General features: G+C 45.7%; 1 protein-coding gene across 21 annotated transcripts in view; it reads right to left on the reverse strand.

Annotated features, from left to right (window-relative positions):
* LOC309862336 (uncharacterized protein) overlaps positions 1-19,499 on the reverse strand; it is a 230,645-nt gene that overhangs the window by 169,305 nt on the left and 41,841 nt on the right. For 19 of the 21 annotated variants that reach the window (XR_014310423.1, XR_014310424.1, XR_014310446.1 and 16 more), the window contains exon 3: positions 10,752-10,931. The exons of 1 other annotated variant lie outside the window; for it this stretch is intronic. The gene's annotated coding sequence lies outside the window, so the exon portion shown is untranslated. The remainder of the gene's footprint in view (positions 1-10,751; positions 10,932-19,499) is intronic. One more of the 21 variants, XR_014310460.1, reaches the window with a different exon arrangement.

Raw genomic sequence — 19,499 nt, forward strand, 5'->3', positions numbered from 1 at the left:
GGGTACAGGGAAGAAGAGGAAGCCCATCCCTGTGCCCTCCACCCAGCTCACAGTCACCTTTGATGGCTGGTCTAGGACAAGGGACGGAGCCGTCATGGATGGAGGCTAGCCTGGAGGTGAGGACTGCAGGAGTCACAGCCCAGGGTAGCCGCCCTCACTGGCCTGCCTCGGGCCAACCCGGGCAAGACCCAAAATAGCCCACTCTTCCCCAGGAACCAGGCCTGCCTCCAACAGGCAACTCATCAAAAAGCCTCATCAGGTCCCTAGCCGCCTGGTTTCCCAGCCCGCTGGAGCTTAAGGCAGCAGCCTCCTCGCTGGACATCCAAACTCCCCCACCCCCTAGTGGAGAGAGGGAAGCCATGCGCCACCCAGCCAGGCTCCAGGCTCCAGGCTCCAGTCCCAGCGCCTCAGAGTCAAAGCAGCCCTCCGCCAGCAGGGTAGAGTGAACTATTGCGGAAAAGAGGAGGAGACCCAGCCAGGCACAGTGGTTCCTCCCCAGGCTTTCCCTGAGGGTCTTCAATGACCTTCACACAGTTTTTCTGGCCTACTCTGATCACACCACGTCTTGGACTATGAGATGTCAAGTAGGTACATGAAAATGGAAAAAGCATGTCTGTGCACTTGCTCTCTCAACAGGACTACAAGGAATTAGGGGACCAGATTCTGGGAGGCTTTACTCTTCCATAAGCAGCCAGATGTTTGGCTGGCCCGGATTACACAGGCCCCACAGAGTCCCACAGTCCCCACTCGGGATAAATCACCTCACTCAGAGGCCTACATCGTCGCCTGCCCTGTGGCTATACCAAACCCAAGACCCCAAGGAGGCAAATCCTCTCCCCAGGCCAAAAGCCAGCTTGACACTCCATCTTTAGGGCTTAACCTCTGGCACACTTGACATGTGGAGGACCTTTGTGTTTGGTTTGGGGGTTTGTGTTTGGCTTCTTTGTGGCTTTTCCATAAACTGGCAAAAACGTAAGAAAATTCCATTTTCTTGAATTCCTTAGCTAGACGAACATTTGTGCTCAATGACTCACTCTGATGCAGGGTTTCAAGGAAAAGTGACTGGGACATTGACAAGATGCAGCCTGTCCCAAAGAAAGGAGGGGCACACAAGAACATTCCAAGCATTTACCAGGTCACCTGTTCCTTCAGCATGCATCGGTCTGGCCATTAGGGTGGAAGGTAAGTAAGTCCCCCAGACAATGTCTTCCAGGAACTCCCTCAAGTCTAGTGAGGGAGGCAGATGGTGGGGGTAGAGGATTTATGTGCCCTGATGGAGGAATGAACTCTGTGGCAGAGAAGCTCGTGGGAGATGCCATTTTGTTTGAGTCTTGAAGAATGAGCAGAAGAAGTGCCCTTCTCAGGGATTTTTTTCAAAGGTATCCTCATTCTGCCACAAATGTCTGTCACTGACTCAGTGCTCCAAAGCCGGCCAAGATGTCTTTGCTCCCATTCCAGCCCTCAGCCATGGGTCCCTAGAGACTGCTGCTGGCTTGTGTGTCTCCCTCAAATGATAACTTCCCCTGGATCAGGAATGATGTGGGGCAAACACTGAAGCCAATTTAAAAGTTGGAATATTTCACATAAAACTAATATTGAATGTTTCTCTTGTCTGGAAAATTGGAAGATATGGTGATACTGGGCCCATATTCTGGCATGGCAGCCCTGGGCTGGGGGTGAGTGGGCACTTCCCCCATCCCACAGTGCATGTACCACTTAGTCTTTGCTGCATAAGAAACCACCCCAAATCTTAGTGGCATGAAACAGTAATTATGCATTAGCTACGAGTATCTGCAATTTGGATTGGGCCCAGCTCAGTGTTTCCTCGATTGGTCTCACCTGGGCTCACAAAGAGGGCTATGGTCAGAAGCGGACAGGTGTTAGAGGGGATACCTCAGTTCTCTTCCACTTGCTCTGTCTAGCAGGCTAGCTCGGTGCTCTTCCACCAGCGAGAGAGGGCAAGCCTGAAACGCAAGCATTATTCAAGCCTCTGAATACATGCCTTTTATTAATGTCTCATTGGTTGAAGCAAGACACAAGAACAGTCAGATTCAAGGGTTACCTAAATAGACTTCATCCCTTGATAGGGAGAAGCTCCATGGAGCCTATGGTTATTTTTCCCATGCGATCTCCAGTTCACCATCATCCCCACCTCGCATACACTGGGGGTCAGTTGCCATCTCTCCGTTAACTTGAACTCCTGGCATTCTTACATTGGATCTTCCTTGAAACTTCACCATACCTGGAACCCTCTAAGCATCCAAATTAAAGAAGTGAACCTAAAACTCTGGTCCTATGACTTGGCTCAGCACAAGCATGCCTGACCTTTCTACTCATGCACATGGAAAGGCAAACTGGATCTGATGGAAATAGAAAGAGGATCCAAAGTAGTAGGTGAAGGCTCTGTTTGGTGATGCCAAAGAAACGTCAGGATGGCCAAGATCCCATGTAGTGAATGGCAAGGCAAAGAGAACATTAGGAATACTGAGAGAATCCAGAATCTCTAGTGAGAAAGGCATGTCCACAGAAGAGGGAGGGCATCGCACAGTGCAGGGCCAGCAAGGTAGCCCCCAGAAGATCTCACAAAGACTCAACTACAAGCAAGAAAAGAGAAAACTCCACTTTCATGGGTAATTAGCAAACTGCCTCTGCTGCTGAGCACTCAGGGGCAGCAGAGAGCCAAGCCCTACATGAGCAGGGAAGTGGTGATGCCACACTCACTGTACATTGGAAGGTCATGTAGGGAACCCAAAGGATTGCAAAACAGGATGCTCGGGGATAAAACCCAACCTCAATGAGCAGAAGTTCTAGTACATAACAGTTCCAGTACAGAACATCTCCAGATGACGCAAGAAGATGGCCGGGAGGCGGCAGGGGGGCAGGGGGAGGGCAGGTCATGCACGGGGTCGGGGTGGGGGGTGGGTAGTTGAAAGGGCGAGTTCTACCAGAACTAATGGACAGCACCTGTCAAGTGAAAACGGTTGTCCTCCATGAGAATTGTTTGGCTTTTGCTCCCAAGGGTACAAAATTGTATCTGAGGTTAATAAATGTCTTAAAAGATGACACTAGAATTTATAAGCTAAAATACACATTGCAATGAAGAACAAAACACCCCCTACGAATTCCTGACCAAAATGAATGAATCCAATCAAGGCCTCAGACTTAACTTCTAGGATACAGGAAATACTGGGGACAGAAGAATAGGTAAAGAAACCACATGAAGAAACACTTTGCACAGCTCAGTGAGCCTAGCCTCTCATCATAGTAATTTTAAAAAGGAGAGGGAGGCAGTAGACTGTTCTAGAATGAGACTCAATTATATCGAGCAAATGCAATGCAGGAATCCTGACTGGATTCTATTCCCAAAAAGATTAAAATCAAAGCCATAAAACCATTTGGGAGATAATTAGAGAAACTATAACACGGATTGCACATTAGATATTAGGAAATTACTATTTCTTAGGCATGATAATCCTACTACGTATAGGTAGGAGTGCCTTCTTAATTTAGGTGATACATGCTAAAGTATTGAAGGTTTGGGCCAGTGAGCAAAATGTTGCCTCTTGACTCCAAACCCACTCTTCTATACTTGGCCTCTGATGCTGGGTCTGGGACTCTGCAAACCCTAAAATAGGCTCAGTCAAAAGGGGGCGCTAGAGAGAGCCTGCAAGGCTGAAGGGGAGGAGAGGATTTCCTTGTTCCCTCCTGTCTACTTCCGGTTCCTGCTCTGGTTCTCAGCACTGCTTCTTACCCCTCGCACCAGCACGTCTTTCCTCTTCAGAGACCCAGATCCCAGCCCCACAGCTCAGTGGCCAGCGCCAGCCAAGTCGCCTCTCTAGGCTTCTAGTTTAATGACCCCAGCCTCTGATCCTTAGGCCACCAGCCCCAAAGAGGGTACAGGCTTCCTGAAATTGCCTCCTCCAATTAGAGTTCTCTTCCAACTCTTTCAATTACCTGGTTATAACTTTATGCTTCGTTAAGTCATTAGAGTCCATTCTCTCCACTCAGACAGCAGCTGTGAGTTCTGTCTCCCCAACAGGTGAAGTGCCATAATGTTTGCAACTTGCTTTAGAAATATTCAGCCAAAAGGAAAAAGTACAGAAACTCAAACGTGTGTATGTAGAGCTCTACCAGACACACATGTACACAAATTCATATTGAGACAAAGGAAATAGAGACAAAATTTTTGAATCCAGGTGATCAACAGAGCAGTGTTCCTATTAGACCTTCAACGTTTCTGTGAGCTTAAAATTTGTCATACTAAAAGACTGGGGGAGAAAAGGATAAAAATTCCTAAATCATAATACTGTTAGAAGTAAGTTGAGATACTAATGAGGAAAAAAAAAATTGCTGTGCCATTTCCCCAAGTACATCTGCAGCACCAAAAGCCATTTACCCTAGAGAGGTTCAAGTCCTGCTGGATAGGCCCCTCCCCTCTCCTTTACAGAAGAGGTTTGTGGATGTGTGAGCCGTAAACCAGAGTCTGCCCACAGGTCCTACATCTGCAGCCCCCCAAAGAGACCCTCACTGGGCAGAGAAGCCAGGTACTGGGGCTTTCATACACCATGCCTCAGATCATTCCAGTGGAAGAGAATCTGTGTCTTTGTCAAAAAGAAAAAGGACCTTCCACAAACTCCCCTACCAAATCACTTACATAGTTATGATCGTCCCCATCAGTGCCAAACCTCCAACCTAAATCCCTCACACTCCAGATGAAATCCCTTCCTCTTGCCCTTTCCTCTCACAGAGGGCCCCCTTTCTATGAAAGAAGGTCTTCCCAATTCCTATTAAATTATCCTGCACCCTTCTCTTGGCAGAACACCATCATTGTTCTCTCTCTCTCTCTCTCTCTCTCTCTCTCTTTTTAACCTTTTTTGGCCCATTTTTATTGACACGTAATTGACATATAATTAGGTACCTGTTTAAGGTGTATAACCTAATGATCTGATGTGTGTACAAACTGCAAAGTGGTCACAATAAGATGTTCTTTCTTCAACACTCTCTTGCTTTTCCTCCAAGCCTCCCACCACTGGGCCACAATGAAAAGCTAGCCTTTCATTAAGTCCTGATTCTACACACACACATTGTGCTGGGTCTCCACCTGTCATTTGTGGGTGGGGTTTGGTTTGCTTGATATCACTGAGTGATCAATCTGTTTCCCACCGCAGGTCATGTAGCCTGTATTCTTTCCTCCATCCACTCTGCCTTCACTTGATCTGATTTTTGGTGAGCCCAGTTGGTTTTACCACCGAAGAAAAACATCTAGCTACCTCAGCCCCAGCTACATTTCGCTCAGACAAGGAAGGTGTGTGTGAATTCTAAAATGACCTTAAAATAGAAGGCCAGGGAGCTGCCCTCGCATCTCTTCCAAAGCTTGTCATAGGGATGACCGTGAACCAGGCAGCACTGGGATGAAATAGCAGGCCCCACCCCAGGAAAGGGGGGGATCCAAAGTCTACGACCAGTTGGCCTAACTACTCTGTGGTTTGCTCTGTTGTTTCCTACGTCTGAAACAGCTTCTCTGTCTTGCCTACCTCCAAAAAGCCTTCTCGTCTAGTGAGGTCTGGCTCAACCATGATATCCCTCATAAAGCTTTCTCTATTTCTTCCAATGAGAAGACAAATGGCCAGTCAACACACGAAAGATGCTCGCTCTCACAATCAGGAAAATGAATATTAAGACAATACAACAACACTTTTCACCACTGAAATTGTGTAAAAACAAAATATTGAGCAATACCAAACATCAGAAAGGGTGTGGAAAAATAAAGACGTTCATATCCGGTTTATTGGGTCCGACGCTGGTGGAGCCACTGTGGAGAATAAACTGGCTGTATGTAGTAAAATGGTAAACATGCACAGCTTACAAGCAAGCAATTCCACTTCTTGTCACTCACCCTTGGAGAGAGGCTCCTTCTACAAATGTACAAAGAGCACTGATGAGACTATTCATTCAGAGTTGCTTGAAATGGAGACAAACTGGAAGCAACCTAAGCATCCATCAATAGGGCAACAGATACATGAACTATCATGCTGCTGTTCTATGAAATACCAGGCAGTAGTTAAAAAGAATGTAGGAGATGGAAACTCCGTAGCAACAAGCACGTTAGTGTGCAGATCTTGGTCTCTGATACCATTCCCTACTAAAAGAAATCAGAGCTCCTTGGAGAAATGGCTAATTCTGGGGCTGAGACAGGGGAGGTACAAGATGAGCCTGGAACATTGTGTAATGCCAGAAAGTAAAAACATACTCGAAAAATGATGAGTACATGTCACAAGGACACAAGAAGGGACTTCCACTGGGCAAATGGGAGATGATTTGAGCACCAAAATAATTAAGGATAATAACAAATCATAGACCCTTAAAAACTTAGAACCATGAGTCCACAATAAATAGGTAGATAAACAAAGAAGGGGGAAAGGAGGGCCCTGGCTTACAGCAGAATGCCAAGCCCGCTGGTGTATGTGAATTGATTATTATGGCTGGACAATCATCATTTTACAACCATCTTAATAAAGATGGGCTCAGGCACGCATCATCAAGGGATGCTAAGTCTGGGGAGAAATACTGATGAGGAGCAGGCCACTTGCATAGCCTAAGTGTCTTCCAAGAGAATGCATATTAGTTTTGAGGGGGAAAAAAAAAACCAGCAACTCCCTAGGAGACAAATCACACAACATCTTGACCAGGTGATCAAAATGAGCATCCCCAACAAGGGGCGGGCAGACACGTGTGTGCTGATGTGGCATCCTGGGAAGGACTCATCCTGTCTATAATATCCTGGCTGAAAATTCAAGCCTTGCATCTAATCACCGATCTAATCATAAGAGAACATTAGAAAACCCCAGGTAAGAAACAGTCCATTCCATGTTCTTCAGAAGTGTCAATATCACAAAACCCAAAGAGAGACAATAAAAAATGTTCCATCTTAATTAAAGAACAAAGAGACATGATGATTAAGAACAATATCTGGTTCCAGATGGCTGCCTAGACTTCAGGGGGAAATACTATAAAGAACATTATTGACAAAAAATGGAAAATCAATTGACAAAAAAAGGGACTAGAGATGGAAGACTGCATGAAAGCAGCATATCAATATTAAATGTAGTTACCTTGATAACGACTAATGGCTATTTAGGAGACTATCTCTACTCTTGGGAAATGTACAGTGAAGTATTTAGGGGGAAAGGAGTATAATGTACATACACTGCATACTCTCAACTGACTCAGAATAGAAAACCACATCGTATCTACAATATGTGTGTATACACATTATATACATACACAGACATACAGATAGCAGGTAGGGCAAAATATTAAAAGGTATTTGAAGATTTTGTGAACTCCTCATAGTATTCATGCAACTTTTATATTTCAAAATAAGAAGTTACTTCTTTGGGAGCGCCTGGGTGGCTGATTCTTGGTTTTGGTCCAGGCCATGACCTCAGGGTCCTGGGACCAAGCCCCTAGTAGGTCTCTGTGCTCATCAGGGAGCCTGCTTGTGGATTCTCTCTCCCTCTGCCCCTCTCCGCACTTGCATACTCCTTTCTCGCTCTCTCTCAACTAAATAAATAAATCTCTTTTTTTTGTTACTGCTTCAAAAGGAAAAGTTGCTAAAAAAAAAAAACTGATATAGCTATGTGTTCTAGCATAGAAAGAGCTCCAAATATATTGTTAAGTGGAAAAAAAAGTGCAAGATAATTCACTCAGTGGAAAGCTTCCCATGATTATATTCATTTGTACATTAAGTAATACACAGAGAAAGGTTTGGAGGAATATGTCCCAAATTGATCACACAGAGGAGGAGGCCAGGATTAGAAGCCATATTTTAGCTTGCCTGGAGCAATAATTTTGTTTTTCATGAGTGCATTTATAAATTGGTCACACAATTAGAAATCACTTTTTTTAGAGGTGAAAGCTGCCCTCCTCTCAATTCCCACCAGTGACAAAAATCACAGCTCAGGTTTTCCGAGACAATACTCATTTAAACAGTTGATCCCACTCTAATATTTGAGAGTCTCCAAAATGACCTGGCTTTGGGATTTGGGAAATCTGGTCAGTAAATGGCAGCAGTGCAGGGTGTGTGGGAAGACCCTGGTTTTCAGAGTCGGACAGAGCTAGTTTGAACACTTGCCTCCATCATTCACAGACCACACATTATTGGCAAAATAGAGACCTCTCTAAACCTCTCTAAACAGTTTTCCTAACTGTGAAAAGGGAACATAATGCCCACAGAGCCGTATTGCTGGGCTTTAGGTACAATGTACCTAATCTGAGTGTCTTAGCTTGCACATGAGACACCAAGCCCCTCCCGGAGCTGGCCTAGACCATCCTTTTATTGTTAGTCATCCCGCCTCTTTTTTTGTGGTTTTTTTTTTTTTTTTTTTTTGCATGCACCCTTGCCCTGTGAGCCCAGAGGCTCTATAAGGAGGCACCCATCCATTATTCATTTCTCTGCTGCCAACTATGCCTCCTAGAACATTGTATCTTGGCATCAGACAAACATTTGGTGGGAGGCTAAATGAACCTTGTCACGGAAAATCCGGAGCAACATGTAAGTATGCTGTGAGGCCCTAGGCTTGCTTTAGAATGATCAAGTATAAGGAAACACGGTGTCTGAAATCACTGCATAGAAATCTCGAAGTGCCCAGAAGAGGAAGAGATGACCAATGACCCCATAGGTTCCTGATCAATGGAAATGCAAGAGCACTGTGAGCGTTCCTCAAAACCAAAGATGTTACCTAGTAATAGGTGTTGTTTTAAAATGCTGTGTGGTCAAGAATGTTTGGGAAATGCCAAATTAGACTAAACAGGCTTGTATGCTGCAGGACTTATCAGTGCCAATGCCTATCATGAATACCCAAAACACAATATAATTTGCAACATATTCCAAGCTTAATTGACTCTAACACATTCCATTTTTTTTCTTTTTTCCTTTTTTTTTTTTTTTTGTTTGTTTTTTTTATTTTGGGGGTTTGGGGTTTTTTGGTTTTGGTTTGTTTGTCTTGAGATTCTCAAAGCCTAGATCCCATAGAACAGCTCTGGAAAATGCTGCTGGATGCTGTTTCTCCACTGGCAGTACATGGGAAGACTAGCACTTGGTGGAAATTTAAGAATGTCACTTGCTCCCTTGCTCACCTAACCCAAGAGGGCAAAGGAATAAAGTAAACCAAGGGCTTTGGGGTTGCTATCATTTCCCCTCATATTCCTCCTCTTCTTTTTGTCCCTTCTGGTCCAAGGAACATGTGCTAACGATCGTGGTTATGACTCCAAAACTACAAATACACATTCCCCACTATTACCACTGCCATCTGTGCAGCTCTGCTTACTCCTGTGTCTGTGGTTCTGTTCATTGATGGACCAGACAGCTGCAAGAGCCAGGATCCTGCCCTGCCTAACTCCTGGGCCACATGTAGAAATGCTTGTCTGTAGGCAGCCAGGTGGAATATGTAAGCCAATGTGTGATAGGATTGGGCTGAGAAGAGCAGTTGCCTTGCTCAATGTGACCTTAAAAACGGGCATTGTAACAGTCCAAATTATCTCCTTTTCATCCATCATGTCAGGGTAATGGAAATCTGTTATTTTGGCCCATCCAGTATCCATGCCTCCTATTTTTGCACTTTCCTCGTGGACAGTTATCCTTCTCTCCTTGACTCCACTCCCTGCCACCAGGCCACACTCCATTACATTCAGTCTTGATGGGCCTGTGATTCCAGGCACCCAGTGTTCCCTTGCCCAAGGAGTGGATACTGGACCCAAAATAGGTCAATTAGGCCCTCTCTCACCCAGGAATTTTAAGGCTAGAGTAAAATAATGCAGGACCCAAAAGGTTAGGCTTGATGGACTTAGCACTGAAGCCCCAGGAGACAGCATCTCAGTTCAGCTCCCCAGATCCCCAGCGTCTGCCCAGCTCCCCTCCCTTGCATGGTTCATGCACTCGGCTTTGCTTTCAATTCTGCAAGTGCACTCAATGTCCTGCTGAGAAACTCGCTGAGTATTTCTATAACTTGCAGCTAAGGAACCTGCCCGATACATGGAGCAAAACAACAGCAAATTCCTACTTACTGTCCCCAGATGATCACTGGACTTAAAATCTGAAAGTGACCTGGAAGCTTCCCAATTGGCTTCACCTTCCCCTTTTATAAGGGTTGGGGGGGCGGGAAGGACACGATTATCTTGAAAAGTTAGGCAGTCTGGTTTCCCACCTGCCTCTGATTCCTGAGCAGATTCCCAAACAATTCCATTTTCCACGGAGATACAACCTCAGCTGCTCTGGTTAGAAGGTCTGAATTGTGACTGTTTTTCTTCCCCACTGGTGCCAAAACTAGCCCTCCACCGCCACTTGTCAAACGCTGCCCGAGAGTATGTGCATCCTTGAAACAGTCCAGGGAACGTTTGCCTCTCCCCACAAACATTCACAGCCTGCCATTCATCATGGCCCTTCGGCTCCGCGTGCTGAAGCCGCCCACCTTCAGGAAGGCGCTCCAAGTATGGAGCCTGGCGGTCCCCACTCCAGGGTTCTTGTCAGCGGCTCACCAGGGATTACAACGCCCAGCCAAGGACGTTCTATTCTGAGTGTGGCCCCAGAATGTTTCAGTTCATCTGCAAAGCACGAGTTTATTCAGGAGACGGAGGTTTTGGGCACATTCGTAGTGGCTAACGGGCAGTACTTCCTTATATGCAGAACAGAAAATCCTCACATAAAAACCAGGCCCAACTGCCAGCATGGGGTTTCAAATAAACAAACTTACCCCTAAAATTACCTCTCTGGCCTGGCCAAATTTGCACCTCAGTCACGGGCTGTGACAGTCGTACAGAGGCTGCAGTGATCTGTGGTTCTCTGGGGAACGGTGGGGGACTGAAGCCTCCAGATTCTCTCTGTTGAGCCAGAGTCTTCACTGGTCACCATCCACAAATCCCAGATGGGTGCCCTTTGAAAAATCAATGACAAAGAAGAGTCGGCACAGCTTCTTCCCCAGAATGGTCAGAGAATGGCTTACACTCTTCAAGGGAGTCGAGAAGCAGGTTGCCCTCCCCGTACCCAGCTGGTCAGCCCCACGCCTTTTCTCAAGCTTTCTCAACCTTTACATCCTTCGTCATTTCAGGAGGCATTTTCCAAAACCCACCTGCCTCTCTGCCTCCCAAGGTAAGGAAGGTGCCTACAGCCCACCTCACCCCCCTGCTCCCCTCTGTAACAGAACTCCACTGTCTGGGTCATTTACACATTTCTCATTTACACATTTCTCATTACACATTTCTCCCCATTCCTGCCCCCCCACACTGGAGTTCCCTGAGACCAAGGCCCGGGGTGCACTTGTGTCCACAACCCTAGCGCCCAGCACAGCGCCATGCCAACAGCAGGCACTCAACCAAGAGAACAGACCTAAAGACACAAGAGCATTACAGCTCCCAGCCCCAGGAGGAAGCAGCTCTACCTACCCCAAAGCCACCTTGCTCAGGGATGAGACCTCACTGCCTGCAACCTTACACGAGGCCGGCATCTCCCAAAAATGGCAGGACAAGAGACCGATTCAAAAGGCCATGGAGACTAGCATTTGAGATCAAGACTTCTAGAATGAGACAGCTAGGTTCCAATTCTGACTCCACTAGTACTCATAAGCTTTGTGAAGAGGCATGTTAGCTTCTTGATGACCAAATTTCCTAATCTGTGAAATGGGGATAATTATAATAAACATCATAGGGTTGTAAAAAAAAATAATAGAGTGAGATAATCTCTACAAAACACTTAGTGCCTTCCCTATGTAAGTATTCGGGGTTTTCTTAGATACAATTTACATAAAATATTGTATACCTTTAAATATACAACATGGTGATTTGGCACATTTATATACTAGAACAGGATTACCCCTTTAGCTTTGGCTAACATCTCAGGTCACATAACATTCATTTCTCTGTTGTGGTAAGAACACCTGCAGTCTAGGGAATTTTGGAATATAAAATACAGTATTGTTGACTAAAATAACTCTACCTGAAATGGTTGGGATGGTACCCACACATAGCCTTCAATAACATTAAATCAAGAAGTAACTTTGTCCTCGATTCTCCTTCAAATTTTCTGTATCAAGGAAAAGGTCACAGTTTATTGTGAATCCAACTTTATTTTTTTTTTTTTTAGATTAAAGGAACAGAATATATATTATCAATTATATTTTTTTTTATAAACATATATTTTTATCCCCAGGGGTACAGGTCAAGATTTTATTTATTTATTTGACAGAGAGAGATCACAAGTAGGCAGAGAGGCAGGCAGAGAGAGAGAGAGAGAGAGGGAAGCAGGCTTCCTGCAGAGCAGAGAGCCCGATGCGGGGCTCGATCCCAGGACCCTGAGATCATGACCCGAGCCGAAGGCAGCAGCCCAAACCACTGAGCCACCCAGGCGCCCCGTCTTTAACACATCTCTCAAACTTGTTGTTCTCCGTCTTAACAGAGAGAAAGCATGCTCCAAGCTCAAGTCTCAGACAGGCAGAACGAACTAGCTGAAATTTTAAAGTGATTTTACCTTTGTTGTACTATTACTATTATTAATGGCAATTGGCACAGGTTTTCTACCTATGATAGAGGTATAAATTTTCCATATAAAATGTCTATTGATATTAAACAGTGAGTAGCTTCGAAGAGAAATATGAAGTAACAATATCATTTGCAAACATACTAAGGCAGAAATCATGAAGGTATGATCCAAAAGCCTCAGATGAGGGAGACACTGGTTGACACCAGGGTGGGGGGGGCAGAGGCAGAAGTCCCACAACCATGTGCCGTGAAGCTGACCAGTGGCAGAAGTCTGCCTCCAGAATAAGCCAAGGCCTTCCTGAGTGGCCCTGCAACTGAACACAGCACAAGATGGAGGCTGCCAGAGAACTTGGAGATGGGCCCCTGGTCATGGGCACCAGCGGAGGTCAATACTAGAAGAGCAGATCAGGAAGCTCCATGGAAGAGAGCAGACTGCAGGAGAGAGAAGTGACTGGCAGCCATCAGCATCTACACGGAGGCCAGGATTCTCGGTCAGAGGCAAGCAGACTTCACTCATCTCCAATGAGGATAGTGCAGATAGCCGGGGTCCTCCCAGGAAGCCAGGGTCTCCCGCCTCCCGTGCCACCCACGCAGCCGAGGCCAAGCGCTGGGAGGAAGAAGTCTGGGTGGGCCTTTCCAAATGGTGTTACAAAACAACTCGGTGGCATCTTGTGGCAAATGGGACACTTGGCTCAAGCTAGGATCCCATGGTTTTCTTTGAGTTTGGGGCTCATCTGTTTATGATGTTCATTGGAGGGGGCCATCAGTAAATAGATCTAGATTGCTTTTGAAACCAGTTGTGTTCCCTTTGCCTGTGAGTCATAGGCCAGGCTCACCCACAGACACAGACAGCCCTCTCACTGTCTTCTGGCCGGCTGGCTACCAAAACCATGCCCTGGGCACACATGGGGAGGGGAGGGCAGAGGACTCACGCTGCCTCCACCCTCAATCAGCATGGCTAACAAGGCAGAGGCCAGTGCTCCAGGAGCTCCTTCCCTCATTCTCCCTTGAGTGAGAGTTATGTGAACAACCAGCTTTAAAACACTAATAGCCACCACTTCTAAAGGACCTGCTCTGTGCTGGACAAATCACACCCATCCTCACAAGAGACCCTCCATCTTACATGTGAGAGAACTCAGAGACACAAGATGGCAAGCAGCCCAGAAGTGACGCAGGCTGCTTTATGGACTCAAGTCTCTGTGCCTCAAAACCCACACTCTTGCCTTCCCACTGCCCCCCACCCATGCTACCTCACCAGGAAATGACAGCCATGATGGTGCCTTCCAGAACCCTGGAAGAACACAGAATTAATTCCACAAGGGCAATGAGGGAAGGTTCCCTGGAGAAGGTAGTATTTGGCCTGAGATCTTAAGGACAGGTAAGGATTTTGTTGACAAAACAAAATAATCTAGATTACTTTTGTTCATTGTTCATTCACTCATTCATTTGTTCCATACTATATTTCTGGGACCACGGTAGGTACTAGGAATTCCATGGTGAACAGACCTAGCTCCTACTCCCAAAGAACTTACCTCCCAGTGGAGGAGACATTAAAAAAAAAAAAATGAATAAAGTTTTTACTAAGTGTGTGCTGTATAGAGACATATAAGGAACAGAAACAGAGAGGAACCATGAGAGACTATGGACTCCAGGAAACAAACTGAGGGTTTAAGAGGGGAGGAGGAGTGGGGGAAGGGTGAGTCCGGTGATGGGTATTGAGGGCACAGATTGCATAGAGCACTGGGTGTTATAAAGAAACAATGAATCATGGAACACTACAACAAAAACTTATGATGTACTGTATGGTGACTTACATAACACAATAAAAATTTAAAAAGAATAAAAAAAGAAATGGAGAAACCTATTTTAAGACAGTCAGGGGCAGTCTTTCAGAGGAGGTGACATTCTTCCTGGGCATGAATGATGAAGTGAAGGTGTTATCCATGTAAAGTAATGGGACAGTGAGTATTCCAGTCACCAGGAACAGTATGTGCAAAGGCCCTGAGACTGAAAAGAGAACTATGTGTTCCTGAAACTGAAAGACTGGAATGTCCTAAAGCAAATGCGTCCAAAGAAGTATTGCTCAAGGGGAGGCTGGGGTCAGATAGGATAGCATCTTAGAGGCTGTAGAAAAGGGTGTGGGAAACTCCGGCATGGTCTTCAGCTCAGAAGTGATACAGTGCAATTTACTAAGATCAGATCTCAGTCCCCTCACCTGTAAAACGAAAGTAAATAAGAGAATTCATAAAAAGCTCTGAGTCCCTTTCCTGGTTGGCAAATGGACAGAAGATGCTGTGAAATGTGAGCTTACCTCAAAATAATCCAGGGTGTTTGTTAAACTCAAGATTGCTGGGCCCCACTGCCAGAGATTCTGATGCAATAGGTCAGGGGAGGCCCATGAAGACGTATGTCTAATGGTTCCCTGATGATGCAGTTCCTCCTGATCCAAGGGACCCCACTTTGAGAACTCTTGGGTTATGAAGAACAACAAAAAAGTGGGAGGAGCCACTCGGTGCTGTTGCAATTGTTAAGAGCTGGTAGAATAAAATTATCTCCATGAGGATGAGGGAAAAGGAGACAATGAGGCCATGATAGTGGCAGAAGCTGAATGGGGAACACCTGAAGAGGAGCAGAGCTGGAGACAAGGGCTGAGACATATTAACTCTGAGATTTCTGCAACCCCGAAATGGTGGAGTCTTCATGAGAACAGCAATCACCTCTATCTTGTCTTCTATTATATCCCCAGATCTCACCCTAGCATGTCCTGTCAGCAAGAAATATTCAGATAACTTTTGTTACCAGCTGAAGGATAAATGGAGACTGAGGAACGAGGATGCACTGAGGTACCAACATGCCGCCATGTTTGAGGAGGCCACGAGCAGTCACTCAGTTGAGGCTAACCCGTCACTTCCTGACCTTGACAAGATCAGTAAAGTAGGAGGTTGGAGGCAGAACAAAAGACAGAAGTGAACCTCCTAATTCACAGTAGGGCTCTTCCTCCAAAAGTCAAAGATGTCACATTTGAGCCTTTCTTGGGTGTGTTTTGAGATGGAAACTTTTGAACTGTGAGCTTAATGAGCAGGAAGGCCAGAGGAATCTGGCTAACTTGGGTGTTTCATAAAATAAATCATGGGAAAACCAAGCTATGCAACTTGGGAGTAATGAGGAGGGAGGGATGGGAAGACAGGGAGAGAGGAAACAGGACAGAACAGGAAAGGTGGCTTAAGCAAGACTACCCATGAAGGGCAGAAGAGGCCAGCCTCCAGAACTTGACCTCCCAAGGCAACCTCAACCCTTGGGTCCTCGCCACATTTCCAGGAGGCATGATGGACCCTCGGCCTCCCCACTTACCAAGTTGTAAATTAAAAGGCTGTAATTCCAGCCAGGGATTCTGGTGACATCATAAACCACAGAACCACAAGCTCAACTCACCAGAAGCCCCAAGATGGAATTACACCCTTTCTTCCTAATCCAGACAGCTCTGGTCACTGCCATTTTTTCATGATATAATAGAAGTAAGCAATATTTTAACCATTTGTGTGTGGCTTTTCTCACACAGTCATAGGGCCGCCTGTCTTCTGGCCTCTCCTCACCCTCTCCTGCCCCTCTACAGATCCTCCTCCAGGGGTCTCCTTCAGAGACGCTCCTGCTTTCCAAGGCTGCCCCTCCTCCCTCCTCCAGGCCCACTTCTCTTCCATCTTCCCTCCAGATCCCTTCTTTTCTTCTGTCTCCTCCTATGAACCAGTAATGCCCTGGCTTCTACCTTAAGATTGTATTTACTTATTGGACAGAGAGAGAGAGATCACAAGTAGGCAGAGAGGCAGGAAAGCAGGCTCCCCACTGAGCAGAGAGCCCAATGCGGGGCTCGATCCCAGGACCCTGTGATCTTGACCTGAGCAGAAGGCAGAGACCTAATCCACTGAGCCACCCAGGCACCCCCTGGCTTCTACCTTAAATCTGCTTTTCAAGAGAACCCCAGGATCTTCTAGATCCAGGGCAATGTCCTGGAGTACAGACCCCAGATGTCTGAAATACCTTCCCAAAAGGGGCATGAAAATGCATTCATGTTTTAAATAAATCAGGAAGGCTTACAGCTTAAAGAAGGATCTTTCTGGAAGCAAGTGATTGCTTCCAACATCCTTTCACTGTGTTTTGCTTGAGTCCTAATTTTCATGAAATATTGCTTAGCACAAAGTATCCAGGGGCATCACACTACCTTTCAGCCCTGCTTCCCCATCTTAAGTGTAAGGTCGATATTCAAGTTCCTGTGGGAATCTCACCGAGGGGACGAAGCCACAAGGGAGGGCAATAATTAAAACGCTCTCACGCAATGAGTACCTCTTATGTCTCAGATGCTCATATTATTCTTTATCCCTCTCACAGGGATACTATTTCCTTCATTTTATGGAGGAGGGACACAGAGACTCGGGATATAGAATATTTTGCCCAAAATCCCACAGCTACTAAGTAAAGCCCTTGGATTTGACCCAATCTGTTGGACTCAAAAACCTACATATACGTGCTCACCCAGTGTCTCCTCCATCCCGAGTAAAATATTTTGAGAATAACTATTGCATGGGATCCCCAAGGGACTTTAATGACTGATCTTCATGCAACATTTTTTTTTTCAGAAGTGACAAAAGTTCTATACTATTAGGGTACAATACGAGTCAAAAAACACATTCCAATGTCCTATGTATTTTTTAAGTAAATTATTTCAAATTATTTCCCCCAAACCAAAACCAAAGCCAAAAACTCTACGTTGATATAATTTGGTAGTAACAAGCTGGACCAGCGACTTTACAAGTGTCATCCACTAGCTGGGGGGTGATGGGGGTAGGGTTGGGGTGGCTGGGGGGTGGACACTGGGGAGGTATGTGCTATGGTGAGTGCTGTGAAATGTGTAAGCCTGATGATTCACAGACCTGTACCCCTGGGGCAAATAATGCATTATGTGTTAATTTTTTTAAAAATGTTAAATATTAAAAATTTTTTTTTTAATTATCATCCATAAAACACCAGTACAGGACATGGCAGCTTTCAAAAGAGTTCCCCTGCACAAGTCTGTCACCCAGGCTGCATGCGGTGTACAATGCAAACCTGGCCATGTCGGAGACGTCCCCAGGGGATAGGGGGCAGGCTACTCGCCAGGACATTTTGGAGATGGCCTCCTCCAATGGCAAGAGGCAGGAGAGCTGCACAAAGTCAATGCTTTGGGGGTTAAAGGGCTTTAGGACTTCCTAAAATTCGATGATGTTACAGCTGGGCAAGAGAATGCAGGCCACGCACTTCATAAAGAATAAGAAACCTAGGGGAACCTGGGTGGCTCAGTGGGTTAAAGCCTCTGCCTTCGGCTCAGGTCATGATCCCAGGGTCCTGGTATTGAGCCCCGCATCACATTGGGCTCTCTGCTCGGCAGGGAGCCTGCTTCCCCACCCCGCCCACCCTCTGCCTGCCTCTCTGCCTAGTTGTGATCACTGTCTGTCAAATAAATAAATAAACAAAATCTTTAAAAAAAGAAAGTAAAGAAACCTATCTGACATCATTTTCAAATGCTATCTGCAAACACTCACAAACAGCAGTCTTGGAGAAAATTTGGGCTAGGACAGAAAAAAGACAGGACTGGTTTTCTCTTCTTCAGAAAATGCCTCTCTGCCTAATAAAGCATGTGCTCAGATGGTTTAAGAAAGACGTGTGAGGCAATGACCTCATTTTTTTTTCCCTCTACCATCAGGGACAGTAAATAAAATCTTCCCAGAGAATACGAATGGGGAAATACTGTCAGCATATATTATGCGAAGTTACAAAGTGGAAGTGAACGCCACAATAAACAAGCAGGCGTCTTGCTTCTCCAACTCAAAGTGACATGACAAAATCTCCTAGTGAGAAAGGACTATTATCCATTCCCAGCAACAAACACTTAATTACCAAATTAATCCCGTATCATTGTACCACATGATGGAAAATCAGCGGCAGCTTCTACATAGAGGAAGACCATAGATCTGAAAACATCTTGTGGTTTTTCCTTGCAGACAATGTCCAGGATCCCATGGGCAGAGCTCACATACATAAACCTGCAGGCAAAGCCGGCCTCATTCAACCCCAGGAAGCTCCAAACCTTCCTGACTTGTGCTCCAGGATTCCAGTATGGATGTAGTTAAGAGCCAGACTGCCTATGCCTAGCTCCAAGCTTGGCCGTGGGATCTTGGGTGAGTGTTTTAGCTATATATGCCTCAATTTCCTTGCATCGTGTAAAATGAGGATTAGAGTGCTTTACCTCAGAGCCTTGTTGGGAGGATTCAGTGAAGTAAGACATAGAAAAGTGCTGAGAACAGTGTGTAGAAAACACTCAGTGAAAAATATCATGAGCCTTTCTCCTTCCATCACTATGATCATGTCAGCTAGAACTCTTACCGAAGATAGAAAATCTTAGCTCAAACTAGTTCACGTAACTGAAAAGTCTGAGAGAGTCTGGGCCTCAGGAACAGCTTGATCCAGAGACTCAGTGGCTCTGGCAGGCCCTACTCTCTCTATCTCTCTCTCCATCTCTAATCTCTCCTTCCTCTGGCATGGCTCCATTCTCGATCAGCTCTCCCCTCATGGTGGCAAAATGGCTGCAACAACATCAGACTACATCCTCTCAGGTTCCAGTCCAGCAGGAAAGAAGACAACCTAGGTCTCAGCAGATCCTGCACAAACTCGAGAATTCAACATAACAGCATGAGCATAAATCACAACTCTTCATTTCCCTAATTATTGACAAGATTGAGCACATTTCTATGTGTTTATTGGCACTGATATCACTGAAGGGTGTTAACTTCATCTTATTGAAAAACTTCATGCTTCTTGTGCACAATGAGGGGAGGATATATTTTCTTTCATGTAAACTTGTTTATTGCAGGGGCTGTTCCTGGATCTGCCAAAATTAGAGGGGCCTCCCCTCTGAACACAAAACCTTCACTCCTATG

Source organism: Mustela nivalis (assembly GCF_964662115.1).
Source record: "Mustela nivalis genome assembly, chromosome: 3".
Classification (NCBI taxonomy): domain Eukaryota; kingdom Metazoa; phylum Chordata; class Mammalia; order Carnivora; family Mustelidae; genus Mustela; species Mustela nivalis.